The sequence below is a fragment of the Mus musculus genome, chromosome 8, assembly GCF_000001635.26.
Source record: "Mus musculus strain C57BL/6J chromosome 8, GRCm38.p6 C57BL/6J".
In the NCBI taxonomy this organism is placed as follows: Eukaryota; Metazoa; Chordata; class Mammalia; order Rodentia; family Muridae; genus Mus; species Mus musculus.
The window spans coordinates 96,671,324-96,680,336 of NC_000074.6; positions in this window are offsets into that span (position 1 = coordinate 96,671,324).

The following is a 9,013-nucleotide window of genomic DNA, read 5'->3' on the forward strand; positions in this document are numbered from 1 at the left end:
AAGGGATCTGCAACCCTATAGGTGGAACAACAATATGTACTAACCAATACCCACTGCTCCCCAGAGCTCATGTCTCTAGCTGCATATGAAACAGAAGATTGCCTAGTCCGCCATAAGTGGAAAGAGAGGCCCATTGGTCGTGCAAACTTTATATGCCTCAGTACAGGGGAACGCCAGGGCCAAGATTTGGGAGTGGGTGGGTAGGGGAGTGGCTGGGGGAGCTGGTGGGGGACTTTTGCGATAGCACTGGAAATGTAATTGAAATAAATACCCAATTGAAAAATATGAAAAAAAAATAGAAAGCAGTATTTGGTCCTAACCTAGGTCCTTGGACTATATAGTCTCAACTTCTTGGTCACCCAAGAAGTGTCAGGTATGAGATTTTATCTCCTGGACTGAGCCTTAAGTCAAATCAGATACTAGTTGAGAATTCCTATTGCCTAGCATATTTTGCCAGCCGGACACCATTTTAAAATGAAAGGGTTTGTGCCTGGCTTGTTTGTGTTTCTCATTCCACAGTATGTAGATTAACTTCTTACACCAAGGACACTATCTGTAATTTTAAAAGCTCTGTTACGAAACTTGGAGAAGGTCAAGAACTTATCTACATGGTATCTGTATGAATTTTAAATAGTCTTTCCAGGTTAAATTTATTCACCTATGGATTTTAGCCTGAATTTTATCTTTTAAGAGAACTTTTATTTTTCTTTTCATATGATTTTTGTTGTTTTTTTTTTAATTTTATATACATCAGACCTATGCTTTTGTAATTGTTATAAGCCTACATATATCCTATTTTTTGTTTTATAAATTTTAAGATTTTGCTTTCCATGGTTTTCTGTGCTTTCCCTTGATTTTCTGTGCAGTTGACACATTAGTTTACCTGAGAGCTGATATAGTTTACCTTCTACTAGTTGAAAAAGGTGAGTGGTTCTCTTTGCAAACTTGGGAGTAACCTACCTTCCTAAGATCTGTTGTAGCTGAACTTTTGGATACTTTCTGGATTCCTTTTCCTTATACCCTTCTCCACCCCTCGTCTTCACTTTTAACCCCTTAACACTAGGAAGGAGAGAAAGAAGGACAGAGGGAATGAGAGAGAGAGAGAAAAAATTCCTGAATAAAGTCAAGGATAGGAAAGGGATGGTGACATCATTAGACTACTTCCTGCAGATTAGGGATGTTGAGTTACTTGGGACAAGTTTGATATTTGCTGTCAAGATAACTAATTTCTGCTTCTAATCTCTTTGTGCATGACTACTTGTCAAACTGCAGCAAACCAAATTCAATCACTAGCCAGTCAGACATCCCATTTTATAGGGACTCTAGCATTTATGTGTCCTCTGAAAGGTTTCCAGAATTCCAAAGTCACACACTCTCAGAAACTATCTGCAGCTGTCAAAACTATGCTTCTGCTAGAGCAGGAGGCAAATCATAGTCAGCTGCTGTGGACAGTCTGAAGAAGCCCCATATCCCATACCTGGAATTAAAATGAAAACAAAACGCATGAAATTCAAGAAGAACGAAGACCAAAGTGTGGACACTTTACCCTTTCTTAGAAATGGGAACAAAACACCCATGGAAGGAGTTACAGAGACAAAATTTGGAGCTGTGACGAAAGGATGGACCATCTAGTGATTGCCATATGCAGGGATCCATCCCATAATCAGCTTCCAAATGCTGACACCATTGCATACACTAGCAAGATTTTGCTGAAAGGACCCAGATATAGCTCTCTCTTGTGAGACTATGCTGGGGCCTAGCAAACACAGAAGTGGATGATCACAGTCAGCTATTGGATGGGTCACACGGCCCCCAATGGAGGAGCTAGAGAAATTACCCAAGGAGCTAAAGGGAACTGCAACCCTATAGGTGGAAAAACAATATGAACTAACCAGTACCCGGGAGCTCTTGTCTTTAGCTGCATATGTATCAAAAGATGGCCTAGTCGGCCATCACTGCAAAGAGAGGCCCATTGGACTTGCAAACTTTATATGCCCCAGTACAGGGGAACCGCAGGGCCAAAAAGGGGGAGTGGGTGCGTAGGGGATTGGGGGGGTGGGTATGGGGGACTTTTGGGATAGCATTGAAAATGTAAACGAGGAAAATTCCTAATTAAAAAAAAAAAGAAAAAAAAAAAGAAAACTGGAAATAAAATACTTATCTATTCTAAAGTATTTGCTGGCATTCTCATTCTAACTAGGAATATCATTTCATAGTTCTCATTGTATAAAATATATTCAATTTTATTTCTGATAGTTTCTCACAAGTACTGCTTTAAAAAACAATGCTACCCTTGACTTTTAGAAAAGTGTTGTTTATTTTGTCACTAAACATTATAACTTCTAAATTTTTATTGGAATTGAAGTTTATTCATCCAATAATTTGAAAAAAAATAAAATGAAAACACATTCTCAAAATATTTCTGTGTATTTCAAAGAAGCCAAACTTCTCACTACAAACCATAATTTAAAGTATGCCACAGTTACTCCATTCATGTTTTGTTTTGTTCGTTTTGTTTTGTTTTGCTGTATGATTGTGTCCAAGGGCAGTTAATTTTTTTGTAGATAATTGTATATGATGATGCAGTAAGTCTTCCTGGCTTCTTTACACTCAGTTAAATAAGCATGGCCAAACTATGTGACCAAATGAATGGCCTGAATAAACAAATTACAGTGATTTTTAAGTGATTGTCTTAACACTGCAAACTAAGAAACCTTATGATACTAACGTAGATTTTCTTTTTTCTTTCCTTTCAAAATATTCTCACCTCAATATTCTTGTGCCTCTGATGAATTTGCAGGCTTCTGAAATCTCTTCTGCCACTCTAGACAAGGGAAACAGGACCATTGTTATGATGGTTTCATTTGCCTTCCTTCACATCCTCTGCCTAACTCTGAGCGTGAGAGTCAGCAGCAGGTCACCCATTTAAGACAAGGGCTTTGCTAGAGATGTAATAGCTGCAAATGGTGGAGCAGAGGGACACTTGTGTTATGCATTGTATAGAAGGAAGAAAAAAGATGTGTAGCCTACCTCACAGCCACTTTTAAAAAATGTCTATGAATGAATTGGTATGAAATAAAGCCTGTCCTAGATTTAATCATACAAGGAAAGAATTCCGAGTGTAACATTTTCTTCTCTAAAGTGACTGATTCATCCTATTCAGAAACTTAACACATTTGTCATTTTTTCTCAAATGCAATTTACCAAAGAGAGAGGGGAAGGGGGAGGGGGAGAGGGGAGAGAGGAGAGGGAGAGGGAGGGAGAGGGGAGAGGGAGCGGGAGTGGGAGCTCATTTTTGCAAGTTAGAAAGCACAGGCATGCAGAATTGTGGCCTCATTCTAGAACTGTGGCTTCACCAATGAATGGTTTGTCTCTGCGATGGTTAACTCTCCTTGATAGAGATCGCTTAAATAAGTCTACGGAAGCAGCTGCTGTAGGTGGATATTAACAGGTTTCCTGCTCTACAGCCCTGTCAAGTGAGGCCCCATAAAGACTTCACAGCTAGTCCAATGGCGCTCACAGAGCAGCCTTCAACTCATTTGAGGCCAATCAAGTAACTTTAGTCCACGAGCCGACCTTTGCACAGCTGTCACGAATGCTGTGCATCAAAAAAGAAACCAGTCCAGCAGGGCTTCAGCATACCAGGGCAGTGCACTCTATTTCCTTTGGGAGGAGCTGGTCTTTCTGTCCAGCCCTGTGGGGACTTCAGATGAGCAGTGCTTTCTTAAGCAACTGAGCTGATATAAATATTCGAATTGGTAAATTTGCTTGCCGATACACATAATGCTAATAACAGACTTAGCAATGAAATTAAGCTTGCTTTATTAATTTTTCAATATTAAATTTCACTAACAGATGCATTAAAATTATCATCTTTATTATGCCAACTCTAATGAAAAGACATACATCATTAGTGATATGCGTATAATGTAAAATATGTAAGAACATTTATGAGGGGAAATCAATAACCTCATTAAATGTGTTTATATTTGTTTCTACAAGTCAATTATCTTCACAGTTATTAACATATCCATATTATGGCATGCAACCAATAAAGAGCATTTTATGTAATAATCTGGTCTTGTCTATGTCTCTTTAAGTCACTCATGTTTTATAATTTTTTATATGTGGAATCATAACATTAAAAATAGTTTCTAATTGGGCATGAATAAAAGAATTAGCCTACACTTGAGCTGAATACTTACAAGACATCAAAGTAAGTCCAAAGCTACTGCTTACATTATAATGACGTATGTGTGAGTGACTTTAAATGTTAAATTCCAACTGTAGAAAAAGTTAACTTGAATTGGATAAACTGGCTATATTGTTAAGTTTTTTCATTTAATCCAGAATCAGAAACTAGATTAATATTCTATCATAGTCTCAAGACTTGGGATCTTAAAAGATTACTGTCCTGCTGTATATTAAATTTTTAAATATTTGAAAATGAAATATAATATTTTAAGCACAAGTTCTATAATGGTTAAAACACTAGATGGTTGGAACAGTGGTATTATGTTCTTAAAATAATTTTCAAGCCTCCTTACTAATAGAATTTCTAAATTTTATATAAAATATACCTTTCACTCTAGTTCAGCTATCTACATCTGTCTGTCTGTCTGTCTGGCCATGCATACATTCACCTACCTGTCATCACTCTAACATCTATATGCTTGCATGGAAGGGTGTTTAGGTCTCAGTAGTTTATATTAGTAAGATCATATAGTCACATGTACTAGATTATGTTCACTGTGGTCATACAGTCACAGTCACTAGTTTGTATTACTGTAGTCACATACTTATGTTTGCTCTTTCAAAGACAATGTCCTAATATCCTAGTTATTTTTTTTCATAGCTAAAGATTGATTTTGCACTAAGGTTAAATATCGGCCCTGCCAGGCAGTGTAACAATAAGGTGAGATAAAAAGCAGAATAATGGTGTCAGTGTAATTTTATACTTAACAAAGACTGCAAGAAAATGTCAGCTCAGACACTGTGAGATGTGAGATTAAAGATGTTTAAAAGTAAACAAGACATTAATGGAAGCACAAGGTTAAATAAACAAAATGTGTCAAAAAAAAAAAAACAACAAAAAACAAAACAACAGCAACAACAAAAAAACCCAAAATCATAAACCAAAAAAACTTGACTGATGACTCATTAAAGTCAATGAATCTTAAGGAATTTGAAGTTAGGGCACAGCCCTCCAAACCAATTCATGGTTATAAATAATCTAATAGGAAACACCCACAGCTGTGGTCCCTGGAAGGGGTCACAAAGGAGGTTATAGCCAGTTTGTGAGCTATAGCAAAAGTGCTACAGCTGTGTCATGTTCCGGGGATACCTTATGTGAGGGGTGTTTTAGTGACACTGACTGAAACTCTGAAAGACCCAGGGGCAGATAGAATCCCTTCATTCCGATGAGACCAACAGGAAATGTCTTATTAGCCTGTTGTATTTTCTCAAAGTGTATTGCCTTGCTGAAGAATCAACCCTGAACGTTTCATTTAAAAACCTAGAGTAAATATTATGTCTTTCTTTTACTTTTCTAAGCCTTTTATGCCTGCCTTTTCCTGAAGCATATCACAATAGAATTCTAGATTTACTTAGAAAAGAAAAAAAAAAATAGAAAAGAGAAAAAAATCCCACAAAAATTTTAAATAGTTAAAATTTCTCCTGAGATATATTTTTTTAAAGTTTAAAGTAGATTAAACCTAGAACAAAAATTAAATCAAATTATATTCTGTGTGCTCAATTTTCTGTAGGGGAACCAAAAGCCACTGGAGTGTAAAATTCTAATTAATTATGTGGATTGCTAATGGATTTTAAATTAAAAATACGTGCTATTTAACATCTCACTCCACACCATTTTGCAAGTGGATATTAGGATGAAACTGTCCTGTAAAATCTGAAATTCATAGAAGGTATAGCTGTCAGTTTTCCAATTTAGCCTACAGAGAAGAGCTGAATTCTTTATCAAAGGGGCACCTGCAGGCATCCAGGTTTGTCATTCCATTTGGTGAGGGTTTTAGTTTACAGCACACGCTGTTGGGGATTGACCTCTGATGTTATATAAAAGCCACACATTTGTATTATAACTTTGCTAATTTCATAATTTTAAATACTACTTTGACTCGCAATTGTGGAAACTAAGACTCTTAATGTTTCCAATATTCTGGATTTTATAGATAATAATGGACAGAGCTGTAAAAAGCCAGGGTTGCTGTTCCATGTTGGGTACTCAGTAAATCACAGAGTGCTCAGTGGACATGATGCAACAGAAACAGGCTATTTTTTAATTTATTTTTAATTGAGAAAAAAAAGATATGTGTGCATTGTGGAATGGCTAAGTCACACTACTTAATATATGATGCTTCACCTTCCATATTCGTTTTCTAAGGTTACAGGAACAGGTAAAATCACCCAGAAAGGTTTAAATGTACAGGATGTCAGTATAAGAGGGACTCATCATGATGCATGGCTATCTACTGAACTTGTATGTTCCCTGTCTAGTTGAAAGTGTGTCTCCTGTGAGCAGCCTTTCTCCAATCTCATCTTCAGCCTATTCTAATTATCATTTTGTTGTTGTTTCTGACTGCAAAGTGATGGCTTTCATCATGGCGCTTTCACGTATCCTCTGTTAATCCTCCTTCCCTCTTCGAAATGCAGGGCCTCCCACTCACATCTGTTCTCCCTGGATGGTCCCTATCCTCCCCTTAGTAGCCCTCTTCTGCTTTCAGGTCCTATGTAGTCTGATACCATCGCTTCCTCTTCCCTGGGTCCTTGAGACTTCTCTTTTTCCTCTCCCCATCCCCTTCTAGTTTCACGACATATGCCCATACCTCTACTTTTAATAGTCCCTGTACAAGTGAGATCAATTCATCTTATTTTTAGACTTCATCTGGAAGCTCTTTACTGAATCATTGCCTCTGTTGCTCCTAATTCTGACCATTGGACAGGGCTCTAAAAAGAAGCCCGAGACCATCTTCAGTCAGGATAGCCAATCTTACTCATTCATTACTTTGTTCCTTTTTCAGACCATATTTACTTTGTACCACAGGTATTTTACTTTCTGAAAAATCAACAGGGGATAAATTAAAAAGTAAATTTCCCCTTTGGCTGTTTCAACGCTACAAGAGATAATTTTGGAGAGGAGGTAGATGGTCTGGAGCCCCTGTGCACTGTTGGTGGGGGTTAAAATGACAAAACCATTGTAGAGAATAAAATAGAAGTATCTCAAGAAAGTTGAAGAAATTCATGCAACTACCATATTAGCTGCATTTTAAAGAGATTGGACAAAAACAGCTTTCAGTAACTAAGCTGTGGATATGGTAAGACAGTTGGTATTCTGAAATGTTTAGGACTAATGTCAGATGATGCAAATGAATATGAGTTATTTTATCCTTTCCTGGGCCACTGAGACTCAAACTTCATAGCTTGGAGGAAAGGAAACACAACTAGAGTATTAAGTTAAGGTGAAGAAAAAAGTAACAAGGAACAAAAATCATTTGTTCTAGAAGCTGAAATATAATCAGCAGGGACAGATGAGGCATTGTAACATAAAAGGGTATGTGTGCTTGTGTGTGTGTGCATGCGCGCACGCGTGTGTGTTTGCACGTGTTTGCGCACACACAGGAACACACAGATATACACACACTGTTGATTCACATTTCACATATGTTGTATGGCAGTCTGGGCATGTGACTGTATTTTTAACTTGGCTTCATTCAGTACAGTAGCCTGTAAACTGCCTCTAACTCTGTCATCAAAAAATATAACCATCCCCTGTATAATAGTCTTGAAATGCCACTTCCACTAAAAGACACCAGAACAGGTAATGTGTAGGCTGTACCTGAAAACAACAGCCTACCAGATTCAACAACACTGTCACAGATGACTAATGTCAAAATGACCTTGCAGATGACTAGGTAGGACATCCACTTACAAAAGGGACATACCAAACAAGGAGAAAAAACAACTGAAAATAATCTAAAGCCTCCAAGACGTATTTAAATGCACAAGTTCAAAATACCATTTAAAATAAATTGGTTATCTCAACAGACTAAATTCGACAAGCAAAATATTAAGCATTTATATGTTTATTTTTCTCCTTATGTGAACAGCACAATCGAGGAACTAGGTGCTGTGTAGAGGTGGGTCGGGGGGCGGGGAGCATCTTACAAAACTTTTCCAAATAGTAAGTGATAGGAAAACCAATGCCATCATTTTGTAGTAAAATAATGGAGGCAGGCACTGGGCTTAAACAGCCACCAGAATTACAAAAAAAAAAAAAAAAAAAAAAAAAAAACAAGCCAGGCTGGCAGTTACGACGTACCTCCTCATAGCAAAATCTGCACACAGCCTGTGTTGCCGCCAAGAGGACTGAACACGTGTCTCATCAAAGTCTTGAGCCCATCTGTCAATTTTCAAGAAATACAAGGAAATCAAAACAAGCTATCTAAACCACAGTATGGAGTGATGAAAAAACAGACTATGACAAATTGCATCAGTCAAACACCTTGGGTTCTTCAACAAATAAACTGTAAGGAAAAGAACAGGATGATGGAGAACCATTTAGATGGCAGGAGACGTGAGAGAGACAACAAATGTTTGAAATTGGCAAGACAGAGCCACTGTAACTATAGATGGATACTCGCTTGATAAGGTTGTAAAATACCTTGTGTTATAGATTACTTTTAAATTAGAATAGCAGTTGTTTCTGTCAGAAGAAAGAGAACTGTGCTTGGGCAAAGTTATCTTAGGCTGCTGCCAAATGTATGTTTCTTGCGGTGAATTGAGATTTCAACAGTGTTCATCCTCACCTTAGGATACCACACTGACTTACACTGTTTTATGTCCACATAGATGTATGTGTAGGTGTGTGTGTGTGTGTAAAAATATACATGTAAAAAAATCAGAAAGATTTTACTTGGTGAAAGGAAGGAGGAAGAAAGAACCAGAGAGGGTGAAATAGAAAATAGTAAAAAATACAATATATATGTATAGATATCAC